This window comes from Belonocnema kinseyi, chromosome 7 (assembly GCF_010883055.1).
Source record: "Belonocnema kinseyi isolate 2016_QV_RU_SX_M_011 chromosome 7, B_treatae_v1, whole genome shotgun sequence".
In the NCBI taxonomy this organism is placed as follows: Eukaryota; Metazoa; Arthropoda; class Insecta; order Hymenoptera; family Cynipidae; genus Belonocnema; species Belonocnema kinseyi.
This window is the reverse complement of record NC_046663.1, coordinates 106,197,724-106,212,069: the sequence shown is the minus strand read 5'-3', so window position 1 is coordinate 106,212,069 and position 14,346 is coordinate 106,197,724. Positions and strand designations below refer to the sequence as shown.

General features: G+C 30.8%; 1 protein-coding gene across 6 annotated transcripts in view; it reads left to right on the top strand.

Annotated features, from left to right (window-relative positions):
- Positions 1-3,234: 3,234 nt before the first annotated feature.
- LOC117175989 (mitogen-activated protein kinase-binding protein 1) overlaps positions 3,235-14,346 on the top strand; it is a 261,034-nt gene continuing 249,922 nt past the window's right edge. For all 6 annotated transcript variants that reach the window (XM_033365905.1, XM_033365902.1, XM_033365904.1 and 3 more), the window contains exon 1: positions 3,235-3,449. The gene's annotated coding sequence lies outside the window, so the exon portion shown is untranslated. The remainder of the gene's footprint in view (positions 3,450-14,346) is intronic.

Here is a 14,346-nt window from a genome sequence, read left to right as displayed (position 1 = left end):
CGTATTTTAATAATTAAAAAAATGAAGATTATATAACAATAATTTCGAAAACCATTTTTTTTTTCGTTGAGAAATAGTGTTCAGTTGAGGCACTAGTCTATTGCTCAGTTACTATATATTCTTAGATTAAGAAAATATATTCTTGAAGTGTATCAGAAATGATTTCTTGGAAGTAAAATATGCTCTGCATTTGAATACATCTCTACATGAAGTAACACAATAAAGTTTTAGAATAATAAAATGCGATATTCTATCTAAGAATACATTTTCTCAGATTAAGAAAATGTACGCTTGTTCCAAACATACGGTAGCAAGTACTTATTTATTTGGAACACACTCATATTCTATCGTCCCCATGCGTACCTGCGATTGACTTGAATCAAGTAATATTTACTTGATTCAAGAACAGTTTTTTCAGTGTACAATTCGGGAATTTTCGAGTTTCTATATTTTATAATTGGACAGCATTCGGTCTGGAATTTTATTATTCGGAAATTTTCAAGTTCAATAATATTGTAAACAAATCTGGAAAATTTAAAGCCAATTTTTTCAGAATTTTACAAAAATTTTGCGAAAAAAATAGGAATCATTTAAAATATATTTAAAAGTTCTGAAAAAGCTTCAAACATAATTTAAGTATTATTTCTATTTTAAATTGTATACCATATAACGGAAGTAAATATTTTAAGTAAGCTGTATAAATTATAATAGTTTCCAGTTTATTTTAAAATATATTTTATATAACATGATGCTTGTTATGAATGCGCCAGTAAAATTCTGTTCGTCTAATTTTTTTTGTCAATGCGAAACATAATCTGACTTAGAACTGTCGTCTCAACATCTAAAAACCAAAAGAATAATTTAATATAATTTTATTTTTATAAAAATGTTAGAATATATAATAATTAAGTAATTGGAAAATACATACGAGAACTTGATTAGACGAATAATCTAAAAAATCCATAGAAATTGCAGACCACAAAAATAAATACTAAATAATATTAAAGAACTATATATAGATATTGCACTAAAAGTTTTATCAGTTTGAATAAAAATATAATATTAAAGATTAAAAAAATTATAACTTATAAAAGAATATAAATTAGAAGAAAATATATGAAACCGTAATATAAATTACTCATGGCCTTTTATATCTGGCATTTATTAAAGTAACCTCGTTTTGCAAAGTTATAAATGTAAAAAAAAATAATTGGGAATTTACTTTCAATTTAAATATTTCTTGTCCGAGCTAAGTTACCATACGTGCGCATCGAGGGGCCTACTGAGATATGGGTGCTATCATTTCCCCTCTATAGAGGGGAACTGATAGAGTTATGTGCCGGTTATATTACTTAGACTTTAGAGAACGGTAATGAGAATGAGAATATTACTGAGAATATAACCGAGGAATAAATTCTCTGAGAATTTATTAGAATTTAAGAATTTATTTTCATTAATAGAAAATTGCATTTTCTATCAATGCATGTTTTAGTTGTTGCAAACAAAATATATTGTCATAAAATATGTATTTAAAATCTTATCTTATCTACAATTTAAAGAATTTCGAAACCAAAAAAGCGAATTTCCAAAAAATAAAGATTATTCACTCACATGGAAAAGGTAAATTTTTTGTTAAAAAAAAAAAATAATAATTTTCAACAAAATAATGAAACTTTCAACCAAAACTTTATTCAGAAAAGATTTTAGTTCACTTTTCAACACCAAAACATAAATTTCAAACAAACAGTAAATTTTCTACGAAATAGTTAAAAAAGAAAATGTATAATAGTTTAATTTGCAACCAAACAGTTGCATTTTTATCCAAAAAGATGACATTTGACTTAAAACAGATAAATTTGTAATTGAATAAAAACAAAAATAAAAAATTTAAAATAGTTTAATTTTTATCCACAAAATATTTCAGTTATTTTTTCAACGTCGAATAATACAATTAAACAGTAGAATTTTCAACAAAAAATTATGAATTTTAATAAAATTGTTGAATTTTCATTCAAAGAAGTTTTCAGTTTACTTTCTAACACGAAAATAAAAATAGTAAAAAATTTACAACCAAATTAGATATCTTTCGACGAAAATTATTAAATTTTCAACTAAATAATCAAATTTATAAGTAAAAAGTTTATCTTCAGAAGAAAGTTGCGAATTTTGAAAGCGCTGAATCAGAAAATTCCTTTGAATTTTAAATGATCGAATTTTCAAAATTGCATTCGGAAAATATTTCATTGTTAACGTTTTGAACTTGTTCTATTTTCGAAATTTTCTTATAATCTTAAATCCTTGAAATTTGCGATTCTTATATTTGAAATAAAAGTTTTTCATTTTATAAGCTTTACATTAGAAATTATCAATTTCAAATCTTTTCCAATAAAGTTATCAAATAATCAAAATTTAATCTAAAGGTGTACAACTTGAAACGCTTTTAATTAAAAATAATACCATTTGGAAAACTTGTATTTCAACGCTTTTCCGTGAGAGGATTATTTAATGCTAGTATTTATTAAGTAATGTAAGGCAAATGAATTTTGTGGTTAAAGTTTCAACCGAACAGCGTTAATTAATAAATAAACTACTGTTTTGCATATTTTGATTTCCTGAATATGCCGAAGTTAGAAAATAATTTATATTCAATCGTTCAAAGATTATCTTTGAACCGTTGACATAACGTAAACAATAAAAATGTTGTTAAAAATGATAAATTCTTAAATTCTCTTAAATTCTTTTATACTCAATCTTTCAAAGATTATCTTTGAACCGTTGACATAACGAGAACAATAAAAATGTTGTTAAAAATCAGAAATTCTTAAATTCTTTTATATTCAATCGTTCAAAGATTACCTTTGAACCGTTGACATAACGTGAACAATAAAAATGTTGTTAAAAATCATAAATTCTTCAATTCGCTTAAATTCTCATCAATTCTGTCATATTCTCGGTTATATAACCTGAACTTAAATTCTCGGGAATTTAAAAACTCTAGGAACTGACCATTTTCGCCGGACGCGCCGTGTATATTTATCGCGGGTAACTAAGCCCGCACCGCATCTACATTTATAATATCTTTGGTTACCCACATTTCGAATTCTAGCCTGGAAACTTGCAAATATTTTGAATTAATTATCGAAGGTTGGTAAGAGCAGTATCTTCATTTGCAGCACGCGTTTTATCAAGTTTCCCTTGATCACCGAATGAGGGCGCCGATGTTCCGACGTGCAACCGTGCAGATGTGCACGGTGCAAGGGAACTCTATAAAACAATTTCGCGGTCTGAAATCGCCTGTCGCGTTTCAGTCACTTCAGTCTGTTTCGTGACTTGTGTGTGTGTGTGTTGTGTCGTGTAACCGTTTAGTCCCTTTCGTGAAGTGTTTTCCCGTACAAATTCGTGTTTTATCATTTCTAAGTTTCAGCAGAGTGGATTGGCCATTGAAAATTGTGAGTAAAATCGCTTGATTCTACACTTCTGATTCCTATCTCCTGTTCGTTGGACCGTAAATGCCATTGAAACAAACGTAACCTGCAAAGTTCACCTTAGCGTGGATCAAGTTGTTTCTCGTTTATCTTGCATTTCATGATTAATTTTCTCAAATAAAAGTCGCTAGTTTAACATTATGAAAAGGTTGATTTGCGATCTTCGTATCGACCGCTCGCCGGATTCTCTGGTTGCATTAGCGCCTCAAACGTTTCCGTCGGTACTAATTTTATGAAAAGTTCGTTAACAGTTTCTTTGTTTCGTGTGTAATTAATTTAATAGTGTTTACGATCGCTCGCAACGCATGGGAAAATGAACACTGGTGCTAGAAGGGTTCTTGAGAAGCCCAGGCATTTTTTCAAACGGTCTTTCTCCACTGAGAGACTTAGAGTTGCACCTGAATGCTTCGGTATATCAGGAATCTTGAAAAATAGAAAAAGAAATTTCTTTACTACCTGTTAGACTCCTTCTAGCCATTCTAGCTTGTTTCGAGGATTTAGGCTGAGGAAAAAAGGTCTGAGCCCTTCGCGGACCGTACCTTAATCTTATTCGATTCAGCAGGTTTCTAAATTTCCAGGTGTCAGAATAGCCAGAAGTATTATTTATGGAGGTTTGACAGGTTCCTGGTTCTTTTATGAGTGGGTGGATTTTACTGGCAGATGTGACAGATTGGAGGTTATCCGGGTTTCCAAAGTATGTACACATTATTCTGGATGGTAAATATTGAGCCCAGTGTAATGTTTACAATTGGAAAATTAATATTTCTTGTTTTATTAATTTGTTGTTTTAATTTTTTTAAGTGAATTCAAATTCTAATTTGTTGTCTTATATTTTTATTTAAACGATAATAATGTTACCAATATAGCGAAAAACTTAAATTCAGTTTCTCGACTGATACAATTTTTGAATAATAAGAAAAAATGTACCTCAGCCTCTATTTGAACTAATACAGCCTTCTAGGGATTCTATTAAATGTGTGACTGTAAAATTAAATAGTCTGAATATAACAGAAGTTCGTCCAAAATAGAATTTGTTTATTATAAAAATTCTAAGAAGAAATAATTGGGTCTGGCCATATAATGAGGAAGATGATAATAATAGTCTATTTGCTAAGTGCCGAATTTTTAAACATTTTTTATGTGTTGTGCAATATGTAATATATTAATAATTGTAATTATATTAATATGTAATTTCCTAACCCTAGACGTAGACACAGCGTTAATTTACTGCTGAAGTCAATTCAATCTCTACGTTCAGAATATATAATATTTTTTGTTACCAAACCTTCATTTAATAATAAATAAAACAATATTTGATTATCATGATGTCAGAAAGCCTAGAAAAGAAACTGTGTACTTTAATTCAATTTTTCTTTGATTTCAAAGTTTTATGTGAGGAAAAAAACTGCGATTGATACCTTAATGGATATTTAATGATGTGGTGGATGATAATTTTGTCTTATATATTGCATAATGTCAGTTCCAACTTACTTCTGTTATTATTTTTTGGTGAAAGGAATGTTTTGTTCTTTGATATTTCGATTAATTAAGTTGTTCATTTTGCTGACCAAATAATTTAATTATATATTCAGATACTTATTGATTTCAGAATTACCCGAAGACGAACCCGGTTTATACCAGATTTCCCGCGTATTTTGCAGAATATTTCAGGTACCCAACTATTACCTGTTATGAACCGTTTCCCCGGACGATCGAATATCCGAATACCCGCTTGAAGTTCCTAACACAAGTTTTCAAATTAATTTTTAATAAGCCTTATGTACCAGAAGTGGTGAAGGAAATGTAGAAAAAAGAAGAGCTTACCGAAAAAATTGAAAGTCATCCTCAGTTTCAGAAAATTATACAAATGAACCGAAATGAACGCATTTATACACTTTTTTCGAATTAAAACTAGTTTTTAATTACGGAGTCAAAAAACAATTTTTTTAAGATGGTTAAGAAGTTCCAGAAAAAAATGCAGGACGTTCATTTGGATGAATTTGTGATTTTCTAAAACTAAGGGTGAATTTAAATATTTTTTTCCGGAAGTTCTACCACACTAAAAAAACTTGTATTATGACCAGGCATTATGTGTTGCTCCTATCGCAATTAACATTTGAGAGTGTTTTAGAAAATCGAATTAAAATTCCTTCTTAAAATTAACATGAAGACTAAGATTCTTATTCTATATTTAAGCCGCTCCTAAAAAAAGTCATTCGATAGCTAACGAAAGAATTGCTTCAGTTCATCTAAATATTGCCAGTAACATACTAATATTTCATTTTTAACTACAAAAATGTGGGGAAAAATTAAATCTAGTTTAATACGCATGATCGCCGCCTCTGAGAATTCTACACGAAAGATCGGGTACCTCGTGTATCTAAACATTTTGCAGAAAAGAGGCAACCGGTTTACTTATTAATGTGCAGGAGGCATGTCCAGCTTGTTTCAAACCTACGGACTGAAATTCATTTTGAACAAATTGAAGCTGACGCATGATGACCTCATGAGTGCATTATAAACTGACGAAACTGACTCTTTGTTCATTTTAAGAAGGAATTTTTAGGAAATTCCGGGAAAGTGTGCCTTAGCGATAACTATTCGTCGTACCGTAATCTTCATCAAAGCTCATTGTTCACGACAAGTGTTTATATTCACTGATAGGATATTGTACTGAACGACGAGTTAAAGCTGATCACTTGATCAGATCAAGACAAGAGTACCATGAAACCCCTTAACGACATTACATCGCATATCGCTCTACACTTCACTTGACGAGCCTCGTAATTTGAAACTGAAGAGCTGCCACCTGCTTTATTCAACGAAAAATGCTGAAAAACACGTACTTGCTCCCGTATCCGCAAAAATGGTTGCAAATAATATTAATTTTTTTATTTTGTTGAAATTTATATTCTTCGAAAATTGAAATCTTCACTGCACTGTTTTTATTACATATAAAAACAAACGTATAATTCTTTGGGATCTTTCGTTCGAATTTTGACTGAACAGACGCGGTGCTGGGCTTCGATGGAACTCAACCCAAAAGGTCTCGCACCTTCTGGATTTTTTCTGTTCTCATTACTGTGATACATTACGATAATTTTGAGACCAAAAGGAAACAAATCATTGTAGCTTTTCTGGAAAACTCAATTTTAAAATGTTAAGAAAAGTTGAAAAAGTTCAGTTCTTTCAAATTTTCTTCTTTCTGGTGTATCCTAGTGCTTAGCGTAGCATATATACTGCGAGAATCGTAGGTTATAAAATTCCCTGCAAAACAAAAAAAATTGTACATAATGTCTCCAATATTTTAGAAGACATAGCTGGAAAAACGTATTTTATTTAAATTAGCAATTAAAATAATTCAAAGCAAATGTAGCTGAAGTTCCGAACGTTCAAATTAACGAAATATTTTTCCTCATTTTTCTTTTATTCATCAATATTCTTCCAACTGCATTTTAAAATATGCATTTGAGCCCTTTTTATAGTTTACATAATTATCAGTAAAAAATTTCGTTCATTTGAACGTTCGGAACTTCAGGTACATTCAAAGCAAGACAATTCATACCTGTATAACCATAAGTCGGTTAACATATTTTTTACCCTCCCTAATTGATTTTGAAGTTTAAAAAAATTGAAAAAAGTCGACTTTTTCGCTATTTTCTTAGAGACATGGTAAATTTCTCGACTATTTTACCATATAATGTGTGATATATACATTAATGGGAATGTATTTGGAATATAAGGCAATTGGGTTTGTACTTACATAGCAAAACATGATTTTAATTAAATAATAATGATTGATTAATTAATAATTAATTAATTTTTTGCTATGTAATTCAAATTAAATAAAAATGGTTTTTATGTCAATATTCCTTATATATTATTATTGCAACATATTGCAAATATATTCCTATTAATGTATATCACACATTATATGGTCAAATAGTTGAGAAATTTACCATGACTCTAAGAAAACACCGAAAAGACGACATTTTTTTTTATTTTTCGAAACTTCAAAGTCAATTAGGGAGGGTAAAAAATATTTAAACGGAATTATCAGTATAGAGGTATTATTATATATTATATTATTATATTATTATAGTATTATATTATTATAGTATATATTATTATTATATTATTATATACTGGTATTAGGCCGAATCAGTTTTTGTTGTAATGAACCTTTAGGGGAGCGTTTTTGACTACCAAAAGAAAGTTTTTATTGCTATTAGAATTTCGCGCAAACAACTTTTTGTTTTTCGATACGCCCTAATGCACAAGAATGGAGAAATTATGAAAGAACTGAGTTTATTCAACTTTTTTGCTTCCTCAAAAGAGGGGAAATTTCGAGAAAAAAATTAATTTGTGTAACTAAACATTTCCCAATTTAAAAATGTCTAATGCAACGTTCGGAATAAATTTTCCGGATGTATGTATGTGTCTATTATTGGATATCACACTTCCTTGTGAACAGGATACCTTTAAGACGTTTGCCGATAAATGAATGAAATTTGGATGGCTTATGTTCATCACTAATATCTTAAAACTGACCGAAGGATTTCTAAAAATATTTTTTTTCTTAGCACTTCATAATATTTGGAATATAAGTTTTTTATAGTAATACTTTCTTCATTAACATAATTCAAAGTTGAAAAAAATATAAAAAATGCGTTGATTAGAGCTGAATCGATCTATTGAAGAGTAAGGAAGTCGTGGGTATTTTTAATATTTGAATGATCGTTTTTTTTACAGATAATCGTTTACATTAAAATAATTTAAAATTGATGCAAGAACGGAAAAGATTCCTTGATTCCGAGACACATCGATTGACCTATGTTATTAATAGATTGTATTGCAGAGTACGGAAGTTATGGTATATTCTCATCAATAAGAAGGTATTGATGAATTTGTCCCTATCCAGTATTCGTCAATTCTCGACGTTTTGGGACCCACTTAGTCAGAAAAAATAGTTTTTTACGAAAATGTAGTTCTGTCCAGCTGTTGCCTGACGAAGCGATAACGTTCGAAGGGATTTTCCAATAAGAATTTCCTTTTGCACACTGCTTTGTGATCCAAGAATACAAGTAAATCGCGTTAACAAAAGTAGTACAAAATGGCTTTCAATTATTTTTCAATAGGAACAGTAGTTTTCGTTTTAAACGTAGAAAATTCCATTGGAAAATCGAAAATTCAATTTTACAGCCAAAGAAAGAAAAAGAGGTGCAAATAGCCAATCCCCTTATGGTGAAAATCTTTTTTTTATCTTATTAAAAAAATCACGTTTTGTCGCATGCAACTGGTATTTTTTTTGGGCCTTTGGCGTGAAGGTATCTTCATTTCCCCCACCTAACCTGAAATATCTAATAGCACCCATAGTTTGCAGGTTTGAATTTTTACATTCTCATCATTCAGATGAAATGTCTTAGATTCATGTGATTTTGTCCCTATCCATGAAAATTCAAACTGAGAAATATAATAATACAACTTTTCTACGAAAACACGCGAGATACAATAAATTAACAAGATAAAAGTTCTACAAAAATTATTTTGACTGTTTTTTTTAAATTATACCTTACTGAAAATGCCTATATAGCTTCCTCTATAGGATCCTATATGTTTCACCTATAGGTGCCACCTATAGGAAATGACATATCCTATATAGGTGCCTGTATAGGACACTCCCTGATAAGGTACCTAATGGTACGTATGGCTCTACGTGCTCCTGGAGGACAAAAAAACGCCTGCGCAGCCGTAGTTACCATAGAATACACTGCGCATCTGGGTATTGTCCCATACGGAAACATATACAGGATCCTATATAAGATCCTATGTCATTTCCTATAGGTGAAACATATAGGTTCCTATATAGGAATTTTCCGTAGGGTAAAAGCAACACAATGAAAATAAGTATTTTTCGATACCAATCGGTATTATGAATTGTAAAAATATAAATTTATTGATATGATACATTTTTCAGGGTAGTTGAGTATAAAATATAATGCAAAATGAAAAACATATTAAAGTCATCGCGACAAATAAAATTTTTACTTAGTTTGCAATATCTGAATAAGAAATCCCAGTCCGAGGTACATACATAAATGCAATGTACATTGGATATTAAAGTGTTCAACATGATGTAGAAAAGTTAACATTTTGGACAAAATCGAGAGCGAAGCACGAGATACGTGATGAGAATGTATTCGTTAAGACCGAAGAAGCTTTAACAAAAGAGAGTTCTGAATCAGTAGTCGGTGCTTTGACCCTTAATTTTAACTGGCCTGTGTACAAATGAGAGAAAAATACAAAGATCGCTACCAAGAAAATAATTTCATGTTTTTTCCCGATAGATATTTCTATTATTGGATCTCGATAAAATTATTACACAGATAAAAAAAGTCTACAAATTAGATTTATATCAACTCTTTGATATCTTTCAAAGTAGTGGAGTAATTCTTCTCTCTATCGGATTTAACTTTGATCATTCAAGTTATGTCGTGAAACAATTTAATATTTGAAAACAAAGTATAAATCATCAAAACAATTTAATAGTATTGATTATTATATATAAAAGAATCTCAAATGAGCAGTCTCAAATAATGTATGTAACAGAAGTTGGGCTGAAATTAATTGGTGTCTTCCCTTAACTATTAACTTTTAAAAGAGTAAAAACATTTTTTTTTTAATATGGGTATCGTGTTTGATAAAATAGCTTATGTAATAGTAAATTTAATTGAACCGCCAGGGCTTTGTTGCAATGCAGTTTGGTTGAATGAACACTAGAGATGATACTGATTACTTAACAAGTTAGTCTCGTTCGCTATCCTCTGGCTACGGCTGCTGCTGCTGGCAATTATATTTAACTCAATCGACGCGATGTATATAAACTAGGTGATTGAAACGACTTTATCGGGGTAGGTGTCAAGCCTTTCTCCACATTCCCGAAACCCATGCAAATCTAAACCGGTGTTTCAGTATGAAAATTAATATCTCTATTCATATAATTTTAAGTGACAAATAATTCAAACTAATGGATTTTTTATTTTTCGAATGTCGACAATGATTTCATTCTTTCGAAATTGAAATATGTATGGTAGTGTGTCATCTCACAAAATTATGCTTTTTTTCCTGTGATGTTCGAAAAAAATGATCGAGTTATTTGTATAACAGACACATTTTTTATCCCAACTAAACTTAGGTCATTCAACTAAACTAGGGGGATGAAACATTTTTTGCAACTATATACTACCAGAATCTACACTATCCAAGTCTAAAATTTTAGGTAAGAAACTTGGAACAGAATTTAGAATTTTTTTTCGTTTTTTTTTAGACTTAGGGGTTGAAAACGACTGCGTTCCCCGGCAGCTAGGGGGATGAAACTTTTTTTGTAGCTATTTACCACCAAAACCTACACTATTTATGTCTAACATTTTAGGTAAGAAACTTGGAACGGAATTTAGAATTTTTTGTTCGTTTTTTGAGATTTAGAGGTTGAAAATGACTGCGTTCCCCAGCATCTGGGGGATGAAACTTTTTTTGTAGCTATTTCCCACCGAAATCTACACTATCCATGTCTAACATTTTAGGTAAGAAACTTGGAACGGAATTTAGAATTTTTTATTCGTTTTTTGAGACCTAGTGGTTGAAAATAACTGCGTTCCCCGGCAGCTAGGGGGATGAAACTTTTTTTGTTGCTATTTACCACCAAAATCTACACTATCCATGTCTAACATTTTAGGTATTGTTGCAAACTTCAGTTTTATCAATTTTTGTCGAAAGAAAAAAGAAAATAATAAAATTTCGCATCAGAATATGTACTTTTAAAATAAAAATTCTCAATTTGTTTAATGAGTTTCCAGCGCTCAACTCCATTCAGCGAGAAAAATGTATAGGCAGTTATAGAATCGGACCCCTCAAATACAAAAAACGGTATTTTTTTCTGTTATTACCTCCACTCATTATTTTATCTTGAGTAAAAAAAAGCAACTCTTTGTGTACTTAAATTGTAATTTCCCGAAGAGTAGAATAACGGAGACTAGGAATCCTGCGTGTGAAAGCAAACGTGTGAAACTAAAGCGTTTCAATGTGAACAAATAGTAACAGTTCTTGAATCCGTCCTTTGCGATTAATTCGTACAATTCGTAAAGCCTGTTGAAAATTAGTAGTACAGCAACAGTAACGGATCTTGCAATTATCGGTAAAGGCATTTTTTCGTAGGCGGCACTGCTTTCAGTGTAATAATATTCTAGACTCGAGAGAAATATCGGTTACCATCCATTGATTCAACAAATCCAATATCTTTCACTGAGAGAAATATTGTCTGAAACTACTTTTTCTCCATTCTAACAAAAGATTTATTTCATGATTCTGATTAATTTTTAGCTGCTTATACTTTATTACTACATTGTATATTATGTATAGTTTTGTTCATATAATTTGAGCTCAGACATTACATATCAAATTTACAGTTCACAATGAGTCAATTAGAGTAAGATTTAAGGCAGTACGACTTGATTTCCTTTAAACAGTTTTCTCAGGATGCGCTTATTAGAAGAGTAAGGAAGACATAGTGCTTGGTTAATTACATAGGAAATTACTGATCAACAGGAATACATTTAAGAGCCTTATAGACAACTAAGAAATTTTCACATGTGGGAACAGATCTTAGATCAACCTCTTATTTGTATCTTGAATTGATGAATCTTGATCCTGTGTTAAGCAACATAAATTTGCATAACCTAGTCGCGTCAAACCACCACCAAACCATTCCATCATCTCCCGATCTCCAGTTTTCAAAATGCTTCAGGTTACTTTCAATAATTATATGATTATTATTTTAGAAGTTATTGAGAAAACAGTTTTTTGGAAAAACAAAACTTTTCGTTTTATTCTGTGAAAAATTTGAATCTATTCATTCAGGCATTATCAGACTATGTATTTGTTTACAAAAATTGTTTCAATAATTGAAAAAGAACGTGGAACACCATAAATAATATAATCTGTAAATTTAAACTAAAAATTCCAAGAATCGGCTAAATTAGTTTTTCGGTTTATTTTGAAAGCGTTAAGAGCTACACCTTTTTTTATCCACAAGAAAAAAATGCATAATTTAATTTTATATAAGAGCATATACTTTAAAAGTTAACATTCGAGACTTTGTTGGGAAATATTTAGGGCTCAATGTCGTTCGATGAGAAAAATTTATAGGCTTTAATAGAAATCCGATTATAGATTCCACGCTAAAATTAGGAAACGTAAAGAAAAGATAGAGCTCAATATAATAGGCACTAATATTTTAGAACTAATAGGGGTTATAAACTAAAAGATGGAAGTAACAAAACGAATATAAGTGGAATGAAGGATGGAAATAGTTGAATCGTTGAAGTACATAAAAAGCAAACTCATGATCGTGTCAAACAGTAGTTTTCAAGAGTATTCTGCTGTCGTCACACCTTCACTTTTGACTCCCACTTAACATTAGTCCTCTCAGTATCTCAAAAAAGGAACAAAACATCGCGGAAATGCCGCGGTCCCGCGGAAAGTATTTATGTAGGAATAGGCTCACTCGAAAATAGACTCTCCTCGAGATACTATAATGATTGGCACGAGTGACATGTGTTTCTCGGAGGCGTCATTGTCTCTTTTACAGATGGCTGAAAAAAGATCTTTTTATTGTTTCAAGACAACAATGCATGTACCGTTCTTCTAATACCCTCACTAACTGAAACCCACCTCTATTCGATAAAACAGACCTGGTAGCAATTACATAATTAATTTTCTGTTTCAATAATACATAGATTTTAAAAAATTACACTTTTTAATCGGGTTAAACAATAGTTTTGTTTTATGCTAAACATATTCATGTCTAAACTAAGTGGGTTCGTGATTCTTGTGATTGAAATTAAAGTGTTGCTAATAAATAATTTCTTTCGGTAGAGTAAATGTCTTGCAGATAAAAAAAAGCTTCATTTTAATTTATAATTCCCTACCTTTTCAATGCTTTTTATTTTTTGGGTCACGTTCTACTATTATGTTTTCTTAAAGATAACGAGATATTGATCATATAGGCAAGCTCCAATTTTTTCATGTTGCACAATAAGCCCCTCGATGGTTCTACAAATGCAAATGTTTCGCTATGCGTAATACGATGTTTCTGCACATTTATCACCTATGCAAACGTTTTCGAAAACGAGTAAAGCTTATCTTGCTAGTACAACTTAGCGATAAGAAATTTAAGCTTGCGCTAAAACAGTGGTAATCTAGATTTTTTGCCATTGATCTTAAACAAAATATTATTTAGATTTCTATATGTAGCTCACTAAAAATCATGAAACTTTTGAACCAATTTGAAGTTAAAAGTGGCCTTGTTGAATTTATGCTGGATACAAAATCTGGTTTTACGATTTCGTGCTCACATATTACATCGAAATGGCATCCCATATGGATTCATGGACCAATCAGTTCCGCACTTAGAGGAAGTTGCTCACGGCCATATTTAGTATAGTAACTTCTCACCATTTATGTAAGGTTAGCTGCAACAGCAAGTGCGTGCTGCTGTTCATGAATATACCTCTGATGTACGTTCTACAGCACAGGTGCGTTGTAGCAAAAAGTCTAAGCAACTACGACATGGTTGAGGCTTTCAGCAAAACTAAACCTGTACACTTACAATAGTACCTTGTGGTTTGCTTCAGGTTTTCGAATTTCATTTCCTCATCTTTACTCGGTGCTGAACCTTCAATTCCCATTTGGATATACTCGTATGATTAGTTTTCCTCATTTTGTTACTGTATTTTCGTTTTACTATTTTATTTCCAAATGGACAGTTAAATTGTGTCTTAATACAGATAGTCCAAGCGAGAAT